Source organism: Lactuca virosa, chromosome 4, assembly GCF_052849685.1.
Source record: "Lactuca virosa cultivar CGN04683 chromosome 4, Lactuca_virosa_CGN04683_v6, whole genome shotgun sequence".
Lineage (NCBI taxonomy): Eukaryota > Viridiplantae > Streptophyta > Magnoliopsida > Asterales > Asteraceae > Lactuca > Lactuca virosa.
In genome coordinates this window covers 479,978,299-480,000,512 of record NC_136429.1, presented here as the reverse complement: position 1 = coordinate 480,000,512, position 22,214 = coordinate 479,978,299, and positions in this window count along the sequence as shown.

The following is a 22,214-nucleotide window of genomic DNA, read 5'->3' as shown; positions in this document are numbered from 1 at the left end:
CCGAAATCCCGTTCTGGTTGACAAGATGCCCCAGAAACTGCACCTCACGCAACCAGAACTCACACTTGGAGAACTTGGCATACAAGCTCTCCCTCCTCAGAGTCTCCAACACCTCTCGAAAGTGCTCCTCATGCTGCTCCTGCGTCTTGGAATAAACCAAGATATCATCAATGAAAACTATCACAGACCAATCCAACATCGGTCGACACACGCGGTTCATGAGATCCATGAATGCGGCAGGAGCATTAGTTAGCCTGAAAGGCATCACAACGAACTCATAGTGACCATATCACGTCCGAAAAGCAGTCTTCTACACATCCTCCTCTCTGACCCGCATCTAATGATAACCTGAACGCAGATCAATCTTGAAGAACCAAGATGCTCCCTAAAGCTTGTCAAAGAGATCATCAATCCTCGGGAGTGGGTAACGGTTCTTCACCGTTACCTTATTCAGCTCCAGGTAATCTATACACATCCGATGCGACCCATCCTTCTTCTTCACAAATAGAATCGGGGCTCCCCAGGGTGAACTGCTCGGTCTGATGAATCCCTTGTCTAACAGCTCTTGTAGTTGTGTAGACAACTCCTGCATCTCAGCAGGAGCCAACCGATATGGTGCCTTGGCGATCGATGCCGCACCAGGGACTACGTCGATCCTGAACTCTACGTGCCTCTCCAGAGGTATCCCAGGCAGCTCCTCTGGAAATACATCCGCATACTCTTGTACCACCGGTACATCACTCACTGTCGCCTTACCCGCCTCTCGGGTATCCAAGACATAGACGACATACCCTGCGTACCCCTACTGGAGATAGCGCCTAGCTCTCCATGCTGAACATAAAGTTGGTCCACGATGTGGCCTCTCGCCCTGAATCACCAGCTCTCCCCCACTTGGGGTCCTGACCCAGACCAACTGTTGCGTGCAGTTGATCACTGCCCCATTGGGGCTCAACCAATCCATACCTATAATAATCTTGTTCCCCTGCAATGGTATGGGAACCAAGTCTACCGAGTAGCGCTCCTCGAACAACCGCAAGACACAATCCCTGAAAATCTCCTCTACTCGAACTGATCGGTCGTCCGCAATCTCGACCTCTAGAGGGCAATCCAACATGCCCGAAGACTTAGAGAACCTCTTGCTAAGCGCAAGAGAGACAAATGATCGGGTAGCACCTGAATCAAAAAAAACCTGAACTGGGATACCGTTCACATGGAACGATCCTAAACAAACATATAATATGGCATATCAATATCACAAGCGACATATAATAAAAGCTAGAGAGAAGAAATCATACCCGTCACCACATCGGGTGTGGTGCGTGCCTCCTCGGCTGTCAACTGTAAAGCTCGGCTCCTCACCACTGGAGCCTCTGACTTGACCTTCCGGCCAACCTCCGACCTCATCACGGCCTCCACTTTGGCCGGGTCGACCGAAATCTCGTTCTGGTTGACAAGATGGCCCTGAAACTGCACCTCACGCAACCAGAACTCACACTTGGAGAACTTGGCATACAAGCTCTCCCTCTTCAGAGGTTCCAACACCTCTCGCAAGTGCTCCTCGTGCTACTGTTGCTTCTTGGAATAAACCAAGATATCATCAATGAAAACTATCACAGACCAATCCAACATCGGTCTGCACATGCGGTTTATGAGATCCATGAACGCGGCAGGAGCATTGGTTAGCCCGAAAGGCATCACCACGAACTCATAGTGACCATAAAGTGTCTGAAAAGCAGTCTTCTGCACACCCTCCTCGTTCAAATTGTGAGGTGAGTTTTCCTCACTGTACGCGTGGGTTGAAGGAACTAATACCGACCCACTAGGTTGTATGATGCATCCTGGTGTATAGGATGTTGCTATGTCATCGTATTTTGTTAGACTGGTAGATTTTAATGATTATTTGTTTGCTGGATATATGTTTATCAGTTGCATATGTCGACATAGTTCGGTTGTCTTGAAGCAATACGACTTTGTGCAGAAGCCAACAAACCTGGGAGAAATCCAGACATAAGTTGAGGACCGGGAAAGCAAACTAGACTTATGATGTGGGCTCGGCAGCAATCCAGACATGAGTTGTGGGCTGAGAGGGTAATCCAGACTTATGTTGTGGGCTCAGGGGTAATCCAGTCTGATGGTTGTGGACCCAATATGCATGCTTTTATATGTTTGTGCGATGGTATTTTAGGGGAACTCACTAAGCTTTTGCTTATAGTTTGATTTAATGGTTTCAGGTACATCAGAGGATAGAGGCAAGATGAAGGCGTGATAGTGCACATCATCCTGGATATTTATTTGACTTATGATTTTGAGATACTCTGATTTATACTTATGGTTTTGGAACTCTGTTTTGTGTGAATTATGGATTTTGTGATAGTTTTAAAAAAGAAAAATTTGTAATGATTTATGGGATGTTACAAGTTGGTATCAGAGCCCTTCTTTGAGAGAATTAGATGAACACTTGTGTTATTCCAGACTCAAACTATAGGTTAAGGACCTTCAGGAATTGCATGATAGAATTTCCTGATGTATGATGCATGATAGCCTAGGAAATTTTCTTGTTATTTTATATGGAACTGATATTATTACTTTAGTTGCTTAGTGTATGCATCATAGTTGTACATAGATAACATTTTGTAGCCCGAGAATGTTTGATTTAGCCTTATTTCCTATTCCTTGTTTGGTTGTGGGCTTAGGGTAGAATCAGATATTCGACTATCTATCGAATCTAGTGTTATGTATGATTAGCATGCACGAGGGGCTATAGGGTTAGTGGAAGTTTCATGAGTGAGTATGGATTGTAGTTGGCTAGTGTGAGGAAGGATTAGTCACTCTTGAGAGAATATGTATAAGATGTATGCATATCCTAGATGTTCGGTATTATGGACGGGTGTTCCGTGACGAACCCCTTGAGACAAATACGGGTAGGTGTGGAAGGTAGTATGGGCCTGTACTACTGAAATCATAGGGATGGTACGCCTAGAAAGGAAGTCACGAACTCCGAGGGTTTAGTCTTTCCGTAAATGTTGTAATATCATGAATTGTGGCTTTTCTGATGTATTCAAGTTTGTTTCCAGGCGAGGGCATGATTCACGGATGATGAGATTCGGGAGATGATCACCACTCAGGTGACCATCGCTGTTAGGGAGGCGATCCCGAAGGTTTTTGGGTCTATTAAGACCATTATGATCGAGATGTTTGATGAGTGTTATGTTGCCGTCACCGAGGCTGCTGCTGTCGCAACCACTGTAGTTGTTGCTGCTGTGGGACTCTAGGGGAGAGGGTCATTTCAGTACCGGGACTTCGACAAATCGATTCCCCGTTAGGTGGTTATGCGATGTGGAGGGTTGTTTCTTCACTTGTTCGTGTCCGGTGGACCAGAAGGTCAGGTGTACCCTGAACCTTCTTCGTTTGGGGGCGAAGGATTGGTGGAAGCTGGTGACCATTGCTTATTCTCCTGCGGATAAGGCCGCAGTAACTTGGGAGCAGTTTTCTAAGATGTTCCATACCGAGTATGTACCACTGGTGGAGAGGGAGAGGTTAGCCCAAGAGTATCTATCGATGAGGTGGATGATAGAGTCGGTAATGGAGATACCCAAGATTTTTATAGAGAGATCCCATTTCTGCCCTAAGTATGTTGCCTCGGAGCAGGTCCAGATGTCCATTTACTTCAGCATGCTCAAGACGGAGATGAAGGGTTTTGAGTATTCTAACACTCCTAAGGTGTGCATGCAACCCTAAATACCTTGGATCTTATGTTTTCTCTATTATACATGAAAACTTAAACTTTCCAAGGTATTACCCTAACTAGCATACAAAACTTTGATACTTGGGTAATAAAACAAGTTAGAAAACATACCTTTTATTGTAGTCAGAAGCCTTGGACCTTTAAGAACTTAGTGCCCCAAGTGTTGCACCTCAAATGGAATCACACAACACCACCAACAATTGGAATAACTTGAGAGAAGAACACTTGCTTCACAAAAGCAGCTAGCCCTCACTTCTTGTCCCTTAAAATGGTCTAGGTAACCACTAGTGCCAATTTCATGAGCCTTGGGGTTTCTTATATAGTGTGCACATTAGGGTTACACCATGTAACTCATTACTTTCCACACTCCTCATGATCCATGGGTTTTAACCTCCATGGAGTATCCATGGGTCACCACATGGGTTTAGCCCAACATGAGGAACTATGGATCATAAGCCCACTTTATAAGAATGAATAATTTACCAAATCAATCCCCATTTATTTAATTAGTCTCTTTTGATCACAAAATTAATTCCAAACTAATTCTTGATCAATACTAATTAAATAATATGATTTCATATTAATATATTAGAACTTATAATATATTAATAAATCATAAATATCCTCTTCTCACAAAAGTCTATCTAAATTGTTCTGATGCCATGCAACCCAAATGGACCATGCTACTCTCGGGTCAAGTACATACCAATAATAGTTATGGGCTTAGACACCTAATCCAACAGTCTCCCACTTAGATAAGTCTAATAACTATTATTGCAAGCATGACTCCAACCCGACTAGCAATCGTAGCTCTTAAAAGTCACTGTCGAACTCTGACCTAGTCAATGACGTGTCCATTAGATAGGGGATCATATATTCCTCCATTCTAGATATCATATGGACTGAGACATGGATTATAATCATTCTCTCTGTCCATCTGTTGTTTCCCGATTTCCGATTTATAATGACTGACTAATTGAACAAATCAAATCAGTCCATGCCTGATGTCATCACTAAATCATCGAGGAGCCCACAGATATGGCTTTTATCCACATGGGGTAAAAGGAACGGAGAAACTTTGACCCAAATGATCTCTTGTACTTACTCATCGAATTACACACAACGATATGTTTTATAAGATCCAAGTTACTGGTGCGTTTACATATGTCAATGTGCAACCGACTCGTAACTACAACTCACATGTCTCCGTTTGAAGAATGTAAGATATTATCGTCTCATGATCACTCGTGATAAAATCCATGAAGTGATTCAAATAAGCGTGGTTTGAATCCAATACTCGAATCTTATTCCAGGAGCACTCATGAACATTGCAGCTATGTCTAAAACACCTAGCCAAACTTCAGACCCATTCATGACAGTCTTGCCTCAATACCTACTTCCTAAGTATGATCTACTGTGGATGGTTTGAATAACCTAATTATTCGGGAAGTCAAAAAATGCAAAATGAAACACAAGAATAATACTAATCCTATATGGCCCAAAAACTTTTGAGTTATATTGATTACTTATTATTCATTGTATAATTTTTCGAATAATCAACTTAATACTTGAATTAAAACAATAATTATTCCATGCTCCAAGCATGCACACTATGTTTGTCTAAACAATAGTTATGTCATGCTGCAAGCATGCACACTATGTTTGTCTAAACAATAGTTATGTCATGCTCCAAGCATGCACACTATATTTGTCTATGGTCCTTACTTTGTGAAATAAATCAATTGGAAAACATTTCAATGATGCTCATTTCAAAATTCCAAATCCTTATTGCAAGTGTAAGAATTCCAAATTCTTGTCACTGCTAGAAAGTGTTAGATTCTAAACTATCATGCAATGATTCTTTTGTAATGTCTAGGTGCCAAAAGTCACAGAGACTTGACCAATGATATTACAATATATTCCTTTGGAGATTGTTACAAGAAAATTCCATGGAAATGAAGTCTCAAATTCAAAGTACATTCCTTTGAACATCCTTCTTGCATTAAGTTTCCTAATCTTACACAGATTTAAAGAATAACTTCCACTTATGAAAACATTTCCATATTCCCATTTTGTCTGTCACTTCTGAACAAGAGTTACCTCTTCTCAGAGTATGTCAATATGGTCCTTTCCAAAATTTTAAATATACTTCCAATTGTCCATGAACAACCAATCTTTGGTAAACTGTCACACCCCGCTAAAGCGGAAACACGAGGCGTGACAATATAAAGGGTTTCATAGCAAAAGTTAAAAGACAACACCAACCATAGTATTAAAAATCATTACAAATTTACATTGGGTTTGAACAACTTTTAAAAGAAATTACAATGAAAATTGGAATACAACACATGCGAATGCTCCTAACAGTGATGTGTCCCTAAGTGCCACTTACTCGATGATTCCTGAAAAAGCATGTAAAACGAGCGTCAACTATAAAAATAGTTCGTTACTCATGGAAGATAAAGTTCGTTACTCAAACGAGTAAACAAGTTTCATTGCTAAAATGAGCAATCAATTTCGTTGCTAGAAGGAGAAAACAATTTCATTGCTAAAACATGTATATAAGTTTTCAGTAATAAAAGTTCGTTGTTGTAATGAGAAACAAAGTTCATTGCTATAAATAATAAACAAGTTTATTGCTATAATAAGTAATGAGTTTGTATGTGTATGAGCAAACAATGAGTTCTCAACCAAACCTATTACTGAAGCCCTATCAAGATCTATGCTTATCGTTCCATAGATTATTATGGTATCATGCACTCCAGCAATAGGGCGAGTGAGGAGTTGTCAATTCCTAATAGCGCTATCCATAATGACCATTGGCTCAAAGAGTTAATGGTTAGAGATAAGGGAAGGGCCTTAATACGATAAATTCTCATGTTCCGTGTTGCATAGGCATACATAGAGAGATATAGCAATAAAATAGCAATCATGTTTGATACAAATCAATTTAAATACAACATTCAAATAATAGTTATTCGGGACATGCTTTTCCACCCCAAAACATAAAAAAAAAACTGAAAATAGGGGAGTGCGTGAATACTCACAATGCATTGAGATGATGCAAATGATGCCTTGAACTACGTTCCACGTGTACCACTACCGATTCCTACAATAATGGTATTCGCTAGTGAGTCTCTAATCGAAATCTAACACTAGTATATTTACTACTACAATAGAATTATGCCAATATTGTGTCAAAATTTAATATTGATAAGTTACAAACATTTTTCTGAAATGGTGAAATTTTATAGCTCATGTGATTAAAACAATTTTGGATATTAATTTCCAGATTTTTGTAATATTAATTGAGGGTATTTCAACACATTTAAATGTGTTTTAAGCTCTTGAAAAGCCAAAATATTATCAAACAATTTCCAAAAATTCTCAAACTTTGCATTTTCATTCTAAACACAGTAGAGGTCTTCCAGAAATTTTCCTTTGAATTTTTGATGTGATTAACTATTTTTCCCAATTTTTAAGCCTTCATAACAATATAAATTCGTGAAAAATAGGATCCAGATGATAAAAATTCCCAAACTTTTTATAATACTGCCATTAGACATACTTAAGCTGGGAAAAACATAAAAATGGATTTCCAAACTATTTAACCCAATTTTATGATTTTTGAGCATTTATTATAATAAAAATGGAGATAAATAGAAAACAGTTTCCAAAATTTTTGTAACACTGTTATTACATATATAGAAGCTGTGAAAAATATAAAAGATATTTTTCAATTAGTGTTGCTATTTTTCCTTTGTTTAGTCCTCTTAAATAATCATTAATTGAATAATAACTATTAAACAGTTAAAGTAAATTACCAAAAATTTTGTACACTTCATTTACAGAGTAAATAATCTGGGAAAAATACCAAATGTGGTTTTTATATACTGAAATCCGATTTTGTGTATTTAAGTGTATTTAATCTTAGAAAATAGGAGAAAAATAGTATACAGATAAGAAAAATCATCAACATTTTTATGTAGCCTCCAAATGTACTACAAGGTGTTCTGGTAAATTTTCACGAATTTTGGATGAAGAGAACTATTTTTTCTATGTTTAGGCCATTATAAATACAAAAATCGGGGAAAAATAGGAATGCATTATGAAAAATTCTGAAAATATTTTTCTGAGTCTTATACCTCTGGTATCAACTGCGAAAATTGTTATATATCATTTTAAGATTCTCTAAAGTGCTTTTATGATTTATTGGAGCCAAACAAAAAGAAAATTCAAAACCATATTAAACAGTAACAAAAACCAATGAAATTTAATGAGGGATCATTATTTAGCATAGGGGTCATCCACGAATTTAACTAGGATTTATAGACCCCAGAAAGTATTTTATATGATTTATTGCCCTATTTTCTTGCATTAATTATAATAATTCGAGAAAAAGGAATTATTTTATGAAAATTTACAGATCATCTTATATTGTTGGTTGGATTCTGGGAAAAATATCATTTAAATAGAAAAGAAGTTTTAGGTATTTATTTGGGGATAAATGTTTTATGAACATATTTGAAAGCTTTTAACAACAAACTTTGATCATCAAGCATCTAAGCTTGAAAATCATCACATGCATGTTGGTTTGAAGATCATTAATGAGTTTCATATGTTCAAAAATCGTTTTTGATAGAAAACATAGGGTGCATGTGGTGTTTTTCCACCAAAACATGTAGAAAAGTGCATTTCCTTGATTTTGACTTAGGTTTAGGTCCTTGGATTTCACCATTTACAACATGCATGTTGTTTTTGGGTGAAATCCTACCACCATCATCATCAAAACCGTGAGTAAGTGCAAGTGTTCATGATTTTACAATAGAATGCGGTAGAAGATGGAGAAAATCCATGAAAAACAAGTAAAACTTGAAGGAAAAGAGAAGGGGAATGAATGATTTTCGGGTTTACCTTTAAGAATAACATCAAATGTTGAGGTTTTTTAGTAGAAATGGCTGAACTTTTCTGAGATTTTCGTGAGTTTAGAGGGAGAAAGAAGAGAGAATTCAATGAATGATGGTAGAGTGTGTGAGAGAGAGAATGAAGAGGTGAAGAGTGTGGAGAAGAGAGAAATGATTATGTGTTTTGGGAAGAGGAGGAGGGTCTTGGAGAGGGGAGGCCGAGATTTTGGGTGAGAGAGGCTCCCTCTCTCTTGTTTCTTTTATAAAAATTTAAATCTTTTATAAAAATATCAAACTTTTTATAAAATATACACTAAAATCAAGTTTTTATTCATAAAACCTTTATTTTTGATTTATAAATTAAGGGTAATGTTAATGAGTTAAATTTTATTTGCCTTGAATATATTATACTAATTTTAATTATTATAAGATAATATTACAAGGTTTATAATTATTTTTATAGAATTTTTAAGGTTAAAGTTTGTAAATATGAGTTTTTAGGGCATTTAGGGTTTTTGAGAGTTTGTAAATCTTTGGATATCAAAATTACTTGAATTTTGAGACTTCAAACTATTTTAGAGTTTCATAACTCTTATTCAAATTAGAAATATTGTTTGTAATTTATTTTTATTGGTTTATTGGCATTTATGTAGTGATTCCGAGATTCAAACGAAATTAAGGAATCAAGTATACTAGTCCTAGTTTCAACTTTGACTTAAGTTTCTATGAGACTCTGACCTAACTTTTACTACTAGGTCAAGTGCATGATGTGTGTATATGATTCATGAAATGGTGTTCGAGTCAAAGAGTGACCCAAATATGGATAGTCACTACAGTTAAGTAGTAGTAGAATTCACATATCAATGTGAAATCTAAGTACACCATCCATTGTTTCTATCTGTTTCCAAGTTTCTACTAGGTTATAACTTAGCTTCTAGTTACTAAGTCTAATATGTTTTGTGCCTTTATGTGCAACTAAGTCTAGTCAAATCTAGAACCGACTTGAATTTTGACGGTTGTCACATTCTCCCCCGGTTGAAAGAATTTCGCCCCAAAATTCAATTCGTGACGTATTCTATTAGAACTCAGTCGAATACAATTATATAGCTGGAGAGGTGGTGACTTTCAGTGTTCTTTGATTATTTCGGGTTTATTTCCTCAAAGGAAGAACCCAATTCTTTAGCTATAATCAAAGTAATGTTTCCTTAATTCGAGTTCTAAAGTCTAGATTGCGAGAAATTCGGATCATGGAAATCATGATCCGACCATGGCAACCTAGTTGAAAAGATTATCTAGTTAGATATTATCTAACTTAAAAGAACGTTATACGTTTTGCTGAAGCACCCACTGCATTGAGCGTTAAATCCGCATTGATCCTCAAGTCGCATTCTAAATTAACACTAAGTGTAAATTCGCCGCCTAATAAAGAAGAGATTAGGAACAAGTTGTTCACTTTCGGGTTGGCTACTATATCTGGAAAATATATGTTCCGAAATAAGAAGGGGTAACACGAATGAAAGGGAAGCGATCGAGGGTAAGTCCCAAAAAAACGTACTAAGGGTAGGCAACGAAGTTTTGGTACATCTCCAATGTAAAGGCTATTTAAGTGTCGGCTACAAAATAAATTACGAAATGATTGAGGATCTCCGAGGCTATAATTACTACTATGGTTACTCTTACAATAATAGATCTATATTCGAAGAATATATATATTTAGAGAGTCAATGTTGCAAATGAAGGCGATTAAATCACATTGTGTAGATAGCATTTTAGGTGTTTAGAAGTGATAAAAATCTCACTGTTATCAAAATGTGTGTTTAGAAATGATAATTAATCTCACTATTATCAAAATATGTAATAATTCCAAGATAACGAAAATACATGTGTGGCGATCAAACGAAGTAGTAAAATAATATAAAGATTAATTAAGGTTACAGGTTTAAGTCATCAATAAGGGAATTTATACAAAAATATTTTGATTACTCTTTTGAAAAATTATCTAATTCTCTAAGTCAGGATAAATTCAAGCTTATGATTCAGAATATTTATAAAAACAAAGTTGAGAGTTTAGGAACTCAATGAAAATTACAAAGTAGAATGCTATTTTAAGAAAGGTGTAAAAGTATCGATCATTGAAAATAGTGGATTCTTAATTTAGTGTTTCTACAAAAACAATCATTTAGAGAATATATATAATAGTAAAATTCAAGACTGTTGATGTATAAAAGAAAATGTTTCTAGTTTTTCGAAGACGTGTCAAAATGGTAAGCAATGTTTAAAATGGTTTATGTGCCCTCAAAAGCACATCTATCCATTGAAATGGATTTGAAATGAGATTGTAATAGCAAGATTAAAAACAATATTGGTTAAATTGAGTTTTGAAGAAAAGTGTTAAGTTAAAACAAGTTGTCAAAAGATTTTTAGCGAGAATATGGCGTAAATTGTTAGGAAATGTCTACTGAGTTGAATGAAGTGGTTATAAAATATTTTATCGATGATAAATAAAACCGATGAAGCGAAATAATTTTTTGATGGAAGATTAAGAAATAAGGAATAAGTATGTTAGTGTAGCTGATCGTACCTACATACTAAGGAGAGTATAAGGCAAGTATAAGGCGAGTACTGATGTCTTTTCCCCAAGATAAAGGACAATAATTTTTTTTTTATGAAAGTTGTTTGAAAAACGTTTTACGGTGTCAATGCAGTTTATGACCTTTTATAGAGGTCAAAGGGATATCCTATGTTAAGTTTTAAGCTCAAGGTGGAAACAACCTAAAGCTAAATTTGTAGCGTAGTAGAGAAGTCTCACGTATGGGTTAAACCTCCGTGTCTCCTCGTGAGTCGAATTCGGAATGCCTACCAATGATATCCAAGTGATTACTTAGTAGCGACTCATCTACCTCCTTACGCGATGCTCCAATTATCATTCGTGTCGATATCGAAACGCTTTTTCCTAGTTGTAACTCTAATACGAAGACGATGAAGAGGTATTAAGGAATAATTGGCATAGGTTTCGACTTAAGATTATTACTAGTGTATATCTAGCTACTAACCTTACATCTAAAGTCAACAGCTACCGACGAATACTCATTCTCAGTACTAAGTGCATTGCTCCTAGAGTGGCTAGTGATATAACCTAAGTGGTTAACCTATCACTTGATAAGGGATAAGAATATTTCTAAATAAGACATTGTGGTAAAAGTGCACTTAGTTTCTAAGTGTACCTAGATGAATGCCTATAATATGCAATGCCCGTACGCACACCGAAAAATTTTGTTTTTCAAAAGTTTAAGTTGAAAATTGTTTTGAACATAATTCTACTATAACCGTTCCTGGCCTCGCATTAACTTTCCTTAATTAAGCATAGTTGGCCAGGCTATACTTAATTAAAGTCTAATAATGTGTACTCGAATTAGTTATACTAGTAGTATGTTCAGTATTTTAAAAACATTTTGAAATTTTTTGGCTATAGTTGTGGTTCTCCAAAGGAAAACCGGTATTCTCTATAACCTTCGGCTCTGATACCATTTTCTGTCACACCCCGCTAAAGCGGAAACACGAGGCGTGGCAGTATAAAGGGTTTCATAGCAAAAGTTAAAAGACAACACCAACCATAGTATTAAAAATCATTACAAATTTACATTGGGTTTGAACAACTTTTAAAAGAAATTACAATGAAAATTGGAATACAACACATGTGAATGCTCCTAACAGTGATGTGTCCCTAAGTGCCACTTACTCGATGATTCCTGAAAAAGCATGTAAAACGAGCGTCAACTATAAAAATAGTCGGTGAGTACTTACAAATAAACAAAATAATATTGGTTCCATGAATTGAAATCAAAGTTTTGATAAAAGTTTCCAATAATAAAAGTATATTGTTAAAATGAGTAAATAAGTTTGTAAAAAAAAAACAAAGTTCTTTGTCATCATGAGAGTTAAAGTATGTTGCCCAAATAAGATGCAACATTCATATTCTCATGGAAGATAAAGTTCGTTACTCAACCGAGTAAACAAGTTTCATTGCTAAAATGAGCAATCAATTTCGTTGCTAGAAGGAGCAAACAATTTCATTGCTAAAACATGTATATAAGTTTTCAGTAATAAAAGTTTGTTGTTGTAATGAGAAACAAAGTTCATTGCTATAAATAATAAACAAGTTTATTGCTATAATAAGTAACGAGTTTGTATGTGTATGAGCAAACAATGAGTTCTCAACCAAACCTATGACTGAAGCCCTATCAAGATCTATGCTTATCGTTCCATAGATTATTATGGTATCATGCACTCCAGCAATAGGGCGAGTGAGGAGTTGTCAATTCCTAATAACGCTATCCATAATGACCATTGGCTCAAAGAGTTAATGGTTAGAGATAAGGGAAGGGCCTTAATACGATAAGTTCTCATGTTCCGTGTTGCATAGACATACATAGAGAGATATAGCAATAAAATAGCAATCATGTTTGATACAAATCAATTTAAATACAACATTCAAATAATAGTTTTTCGGGACATGCTTTTCCACCCCAAAACATAAAAAAAACTGAAAATAGCGGAGTGCGTGAATACTCACAATGCATTGAGATGATGCAAATGATGCCTTGAACTACGTTCCACGTGTACCACTACCGATTCCTACAATAATGGTATTCGCTAGTGAGTCTCTAATCGAAATCTAACACTAGTATATTTACTACTACAATAGAATTATGTCAATATTGTGTCAAAATTTAATATTGATAAGTTACAAACATTTTTCTAAAATGGTGAAATTTTATAGCTCATGTGATTAAAACAATTTTGGATATTAATTTTCAGATTTTTGTAATATTAATTGAGGGTATTTCAACACATTTAAATGTGTTTTAAGCTCTTGAAAAGCCAAAATATTATCAAACAATTTCCAAAAATTCTCAAACTTTGCATTTTCATTCTAAACACAGTAGAGGTCTTCCAGAAATTTTCCTTTGAATTTTTGATGTGATTAACTATTTTTCCCAATTTTTAAGCCTTCATAACAATATAAATTCGTGAAAAATAGGATCCAGATGATAAAAATTCCCAAACTTTTTATAATACTGCCATTAGACATACTTAAGCTGGGAAAAATATAAAAATGGATTTCCAAACTATTTAACCCAATTTTATGATTTTTGAGCATTTATTATAATAAAAATTGAGATAAATAGAAAACAGTTTCCAAAATTGTCCAAAATTTTTGTAACACTGTTATTACATATATAGAAGCTTCGAAAAATATAAAAGATATTTTTCAATTAGTGTTGCTATTTTTCCTTTGTTTAGTCCTCTTAAATAATCATTAATTGAATAATAACTATTAAACAGTTAAAGTAAATTACCAAAAATTTTGTACACTTCATTTACAGAGTAAATAATCTGGGAAAAATACCAAATGTGGTTTTTATATACTAAAATCCGATTTTGTGTATTTAAGTGTATTTAATCTTAGAAAATAGGAGAAAAATAGTATACAGATGAGAAAAATCATCAACATTTTTATGTAATCTCCAAATGTACTACAAGGTGTTCTGGTAAATTTTCATGAATTTTACATGAATAGAACTATTTTTTCTATGTTTAGGCCATTATAAATACAAAAATCGGGGAAAAATAGGAATGCATTATGAAAAATTTTGAAAATATTTTTCTGAGTCTTATACCTCTAGTGTCAACTGCGAAAATTGTTATATATCATTTTAAGATTCTCTAAAGTGCTTTTATGATTTATTGGAGCCAAACAAAAAGAAATTTCAAAACCATATTAAACAGTAACAAAAACCGATGAAATTTAATGAGGGATCATTATTTAGCATAAGGGGTCATCCACGAATTTAACTAGGATTTATAGACCCCAAAAAGTATTTTATATGATTTATTGCCCTATTTTCTTGCATTAATTATAATAATTCGAGAAAAAGGAATTATTTTCTGAAAATTTACAGATCATCTTATATTGTTGGTTGGACTCTGGGAAAAATATCATTTGAACAGAAAAGAAGTTTTAGGTATTTATTTGGAGATAAATGTTTTATGAACATATTTGAAAGCTTTTAACAACAAACTTTGATCATCAAGCATCTAAGCTTGAAGATCATCACATGCATGTTGGTTTGAAGATCATTAATGAGTTTCATATGTTCAAAAATCGTTTATGATAGAAAACATAGGGTGCATGTGGTGTTTTTCCACCAAAACATGTAGAAAAGTGCATTTCCTTGATTTTAACTTAGGTTTAGATCCTTGGATTTCACCATTTACAACATGCATGTTGTTTTTGGGTGAAATCCTACCACCATCATCATCAAAACCGTGAGTAGGTGCAAGTGTTCATGATTTTACAATAGAATGGGGTAGAAGATTGAGAAAATCCTGAAAAACAAGTAAAACTTGAAGGAAAAGAGAAGGGGAATGAATGATTTTCGGGTTTACCTTTAAGAATAACATCAAATGTTGAGGTTTTTTAGTAGAAATGGCTGAACTTTTCTGAGATTTTCGTGAGTTTAGAGGGAGAAAGAAGAGAGAATTCAATGAATGATGGTAGAGTGTGTGAGAGAGAGAATGAAGAGGTGAAGAGTGTGGAGAAGAGAGAAATGATTATGTGTTTTGGGAAGAGGAGGAGGGTCTTGGAGAGGGGAGGCCGAGATTTTGGGTGAGAGAGGCTCCCTCTCTCTTGTTTCTTTTATAAAAATTTAAATCGTTTATAAAAATACCAAACTTTTTATAAAATATACACTAAAATCAAGTTTTTATTCATAAAACCTTTATTTTTGATTTATAAATTAAGGGTAATGTTAATGAGTTAAATTTTATTTGCCTTGAATATATTATACTAATTTTAATTATTATAAGATAATATTACAAGGTTTATAATTATTTTTATAGAATTTTTAAGGTTAAAGTTTGTAAATATGAGTTTTTAGGGCATTTAGGGTTTTTGAGAGTTTGTAAATCTTTGGATATCAAAATTACTTGAATTTTGAGACTTCAAACTATTTTAGAGTTTCATAACTCTTATTCAAATTAGAAATATTGTTTGTAATTTATTTTTATTGGTTTATTGGCATTCTATGTAGTGATTCCGAGATTCAAACGAAATTGAGGAATCAAGTATACTAGTCCTAGTTTGAACTTTGACTTAAGTTTCTATGAGACTCTGACCTAACTTTTACTACTAGGTCAAGTGCATGATGTGTGTATATGATTCATGAAATGGTGTTCGAGTCAAAGAGTGACCCAAATATGGATAGTCACTACAGTTAAGTAGTAGTAGAATTCACATATCAATGTGAAATCTAAGTACACCATCCATTGTTTCTATCTGTTTCCAAGTTTCTACTAGGTTATAACTTAGCTTCTAGTTACTAAGTCTAATATGTTTTGTGCCTATATGTGCAACTAAGTCCAGTCAAATCTAGAACCGACTTGAATTTTGACGGTTGTCACATAAACCTCAGATTGTCCTCGACAATTGCTTAACCATTTTAGTCATATCCGGTTCTATTCCTTTTTCCCTCTTAATGCTCTAGGCATTTGGAAAATTAGAACACGAGAATATTATAGCATATGCGATCGATCCTATACCTGAAGCATATGGGATACGATTCATAATGTCTAATATAAAGACATTATACTCAATCAGTCTTTTGCTATAATATTTCTATTTGCCAAGTTCTCATAATTTTGACTATGAAGAGGGATACCGTAATCATAATCAAATTTTGAGAACGCAATTAACATTTCCATATATAGAATTTCCTTATGTTGAACCATTCCAACATAACAGTCATATATATTTGACTAAATTTGATTAAAATCTCAATCTAAGCTTTTAGAATTGAAATGAAGTATAAATTCCTCTCCCTTAATTATACCAAAACAACTTTTCAACCCCTGCAACTTGCAAATTGAACCTTTTGTTTTCTATAATTAACATTGCTTACTTGCAACACTTACCATAATATTTATGCTCCCACTAGCATAATAATTATTATTAGCATAACACTTATGCTCCCACTAGCTTTGACATGTATTCAGAAATCAGCTGGACTTCTAGAAATCAATACTTATTGACTTTCATTACCAAAGTTCAGATTTCTAATACGAGATGCTTCGATAAGACTTTATCTAGGTTTCTCAAAATCATACACCTTTCCTTAGATAGCTCACATGTGTCTCTTAACAGTTTTAGAACTTACAGCCATGAGTCTGAAATGTTTGGACCTTTGCCATTTCTCACAATTCGAATTATGAAAAGGTATGCCGTAATCATAATCAAATTTCAAAATGCAAATATCACAACTACTATCTCCTTAAAATCTACCTAGTGAAAGTATTTCCTCACCATCATTTTCATGAATCGGAGAGAAACCTTATGACACTCAGATTTTATGGTGTATGTGTTCCTATCCATGTGAATTTGTCATGACCATAATCACAAGATATGATTAGTGACAAATCCAAACTCATATGGACTGAACTTGTTCAATATTAATTTCTTGCCACCTGGCAGCACAAGGGCCTACCATTGCTTCAGGTAGTTATGCAAACAACTGAGATTCTCAAGTCGTGTGATAATGAACTTTAACTGGAATGGGCACAGAAATAAGAATATGTCAACACAATAGGTCACAAACCTCAAGTCATATGCTAGTGTTTAACAATAGGTTTATTCTTGATTAGTTCTTGAAACTTGTCAACATCTTTAAGACTCCCACTGACCTCTTGACATATATGATTCACTTTGTCAAGGAACATTACTTGTCAAACCAATAGTCAAGAGTTGGTGAGAATTCTAATCAAGACAAACACTTCACACAATTGGTCTTAGTTGGTATTTGTTTTATCCAAAACATCACAACTTACCAATTTCAAATGTACAAGAGTAGAAAAACTTTTACTCTACATTTGATAATTGTTTTAAACCTTTCTTAAGATAATGTCACTCAAGGTTACAATCTTGGATTATTACTCTAAGACTTGTTTTGGGAATGAAGTATGACTCATCTTCTTGATTTAAACTATTTCAACAATTCACGATTCCTCTCCTTAGCCATAAAAATGCACTAAGATGTCTTTAGAGGATCAATTGTGATATGGTTTTTCACAAACATTAAGATGATCATAAAAATGATATTAAAGTACTCTCCCATCTTATCAGATTGGAGAAACTTATCTTCCTGCCTAATTTGATTCTTCTCATTCGTTCTTGTTGGATATAATGTCTAAGTCCATAACTTTATTTGGTATGTACTTGACCCGACCCGGCATGGTCCATTTGGGTTGCATGGCATTGCAATACTTGGATAGACTAGATGAGAGAATAAGGCACTTATGATTATTAATATATTATAAGTTCTAATATATTAATAATAGTATTATTTAATTAGTATTGATCAAGTATTAATCTAGTATTAATTTGGTGATCAAAGTGAGACTAATTAAATATATAGGGTTGATTATGACAATCATCAATTCTTTTATGGTGGATTAATGATCCATGGTTTATGGGTTTGGTTATAACCATATGGAGCTCCATGGATAGTCCATGGGAGTTACAAACCCATGGGTCATGAGAAATCAAGAGTCATGACAATTAAGGGCATTCATGTGTAAACCCTAATTGTGACAACACTATAAAAGGAACCCTATGGCTAGCAAAATCGTGACCTAGTTTTTCTAGTGAGGGCATAACCGATTTTCAAGTGTAAGAAGTATTCTCTCAAGTTATTCCAAGTCTTGTGGTGTTGTGTGAAGCATTTGAGGCACAACATTTGGGGTGATAGGCTCACAAAGTCTTGAAGGAATCCAAGCAACAACAAGGTATGTATTTCTACTAGTTTTATGTTCTATGTAATCCCCATGCCATGCTAGTTAGGAAATAACCTTGAAAAGAAATTTGCATGTATATAGAGAAAACATAGATTCACGGTTATTAGGGTTGCATGTACACTTAGGAAGTGTTAGAATGCTCAAAATCGAAAATTCTGCACTCTGACGACTGGACTCGCCGAGTCCATGGGGAGGACTCGCCGAGTCCATGAACAAATTCATCCTACTCGACGAGTAGAATAATGCACTCGACGAGTAGGAGCGTGCTGGGCAATTTTTTCGAGTTTTGTTGCTGGAAATGGATTAAGATCATTATCCCAATCTGTTTTGGACTTGTAAAATCTGTTTTTCAAAATGATAATGATTATGTTAACCCATTTTACATGACTTTTATCAATTTTCAAGTATTGTATATGTTTATATGATTTTCTTGAAATTGCTTGACATGAATTTGTGTTCATACGAGTTTAGAAGATCATAGGAATTATGTGTAACCTCCATGTGTGTTTAATTCATGATCTTAATGGCTATGATGGTGTCCATAACTTGTCCTCAAGTTATGGATAACCAAAAGTCACTTCTTTTAATTATGATTAAAGAACTAAAGAGGTTTCATAAAATGAAGAGTCTTCATTTTTATGAACCATTAAAACTCATAAGTTACAAATTGAAGAGACTTGGAATAGTTTCAAATCTTGCCCTCAAGTTTTGGAATTTGAAAAGTCTTACACTTTAATACTTTAATTCCAAATTAAACCTTAGATTTTTAAAAAGTTTAAAAATCAACACTTATACTATTATTATAATTTTATTATATAGATATGTATAAGAATATGTCATTCTTACCGTTAGTAGGCCTCATTCTCGAAGCCGGTCTATAAGGGGGGTATAAGGTTGTTGCCTATAAAATGGTGACCTAATGGGTGTCCACTCTCACCCACCGCTTCCTTGATCGGTGGAGTGTCGTTAGCCGAACGGGTAGGATACGACTTTAAATACTCGTTAAAAGTATAATGAATTATAAAGTAACTATACATTATAAATTCCCAATCTTAGTTACTTTAGGAAAATGTGAAATTGGTGCTAGCCCATAAAATTACACTTTGTACCTTACCAAGTCGTTAGTGGAGCGTGTGTGGTTAACCGGCACACTAACATGGACTAGTAAGAGTGGCAAAGGGTAACTTAACTTTATTATAGATCGGTGGAGCATGTGTGGTTAACCGGCACATCGATTAGGTAATATTGTTGAGGGTACCAAGTCAATTTGTATGGTTATTCACACCTTGTTTGTGATCCTCGGCATCCCAGTCACAAACTTGAGAGGGCACAATCGAGATTCAAACATGCCATTGAAAAGTTCAATGTATCTCAAAAGATCTAGGAGTTTCAAAACCAATAAAACCTAATAATAAAATATTTCGTTCTTATGGTGGAAATTGGTAAATCGTCATTTACCTACCTTCAAATATTTTATAGTATGGATTACGGCATCCCTCTTCCAACTATAAATAGTTTGTTGGATCCTAGCCTTAATATTTCATTTGGGTGAATTATTAAGGATTCCTAATCTAATGAAACTTGTCTTTCTTTCCTTTCAGATGTCTTCCAACAATGCTTCTGGCTCAAACCCAACAGGCTCCTTTTCCCTTATGAACTTGTGTGGTAAGGTCATCTTTGATGGATCCAATTTCAATGAGTGGATCAGAAACATCAGAATGATTACCCGCTATGAGGACAAAGAATATGTCCTCGATAGGGAGCTTAAGGTTGTGAGTGAAGCCACTGCTACTCCTGAAGAGTTTGCGGAGTTTGTTGCACATGAAAAGGATGCTACTAAAGTAGCATGCATCATGATGGCCACCATGACTCCTGAACTTCAAAAATCCTATGAAGATTTCTACCCCTATGAGATGCACCTGGATCTGATGGAAAGGTACCATCAGAGCGCGCGTCAGGAGAGGTATGAAATCATCTCCTCCATGATAACCGCAAGGATGAAGGATGGTGAACCCATCACCGGTCACTTGCAGAAGATGCAAAGGTTCGTTGACCGGTTGCTGAAGCTAAATGTTGACTTTCCTGAGGAAATGGCGATTGACATCATTCTCCATTCCTTACCTCCAAGTTATGATCAGTTTCGTATGACTTATCATATGAACAAGGAGGAAGTCACACTTAGCAAACTTCAAGGACTCTTAAGGACAGCTGAAAATGGCCTTAAGGGTAAAGCGGTTGCTACTTCTACTCCTTCAACAGCCCCTGTTCTGGCTATTGGGCAGGGAAAGGGTAAGAAGAGGAAAAACCCTTCGAAGGGTACCAAGGGTAAGACTCTTGATGGTTCCTCTTCAAGTGGGACAAAGAAAGGTCCCATTACTCCTTCTTCAAACCCAAAGGAAGCACAATGCTTCTATTGCCAAGATAAGGGACACTTCAAGCGAAGCTGCCCTAAATATCTGCAAGATGTAAAGGATGGGAAGGTTAAACCCACCCATGCAGGTATTTACACAATATTGTCTAATAACTCATCTAATGCTAATTCTTGGGTGCTTGATACAGGTTGTGGTATTCACATTTGTACTGATTTGCAGGCACTAAGAAGAAGTGAGCAAGTGGAGCACGGGAAGATAAACTTAGTCATGGGCAACAGGAAAACATCACCTGTTACCAAGATAGGAGTTTATTCTTTATTGCTTAATAATGGGTTAATGTTAGATTTGAATAAGTGTTGTTACTCGCCCGAAATGGCGAGAAATATTATTTCTTTTCATGGCTTGTACAAACAAGGTTTTTCATTTTCATTTGATAATAAAAATGGTGCTATTAATGTTTATTACAATGATGTATTTTACTTTAAAGCATTACCTTGTGATGGTGTATATGAAGCCGTGAATGTTGTAGAAAATCTAGGAAATAATGTGTTGTATATTGATTCTTCAGATAGCTTGGATAAAGCATCCTTGTGGCATTGTCGTCTTGGACATGTTAACAAGAAGCACATAGGCCAACTCCAAAAGGCTGGAGTCTTGGAATCATTTGACCTCAAGTCAGATGATAGTTGCGAGTCTTGTTTACTTGGAAAAATGACAAAGTCACCCTTCACAGGTACTTGTGATAGGGGTGAAGGTTTGTTGGACCTTGTACACACGGATGTGTGTGGGCCCTTCAGAGTTGCTACAAGGGATGCTAATCGCTATTATGTGACTTTTACTGATGATTACAGTAGATATGGATGTATTTACTTAATCAAGCATAAGTCAGAAACCTTTGAAAAGTTCAAAGAGTTTAAGCAGGAAGTGGAGAATCAATTGGGCAGGAACATCAAGATGCTCCGATCCGATCGGGGAGGAGAGTATCTTAGCATTGAGTTCCTTGACTATCTTAAGGAATGTGGGATTGTCTCACAATTGACACCTCCCAGAACACCACAGTTGAATGGTGTAGCTGAGAGGCGCAATCGAACCTTGCTGGATATGGTTCGTTCCATGATGAGTCGAGCTTCGTTACCAATCTCTTTCTGGGGGTATGCCTTAGAGACTGCCGCCCATATCCTTAATCTAGTCCCTACTAAAAAGGTTGCCAAAACACCTCACGAGATGTGGACTGGGAAAGTTCCCAATTTGGACCACATCAAGATTTTGGGTTGTGAAGCTTTCGTGAGGCGTGAGACTCATGATAAGCTTGAACCTCGAAGTGAGATGTGTATTTTCATCGGC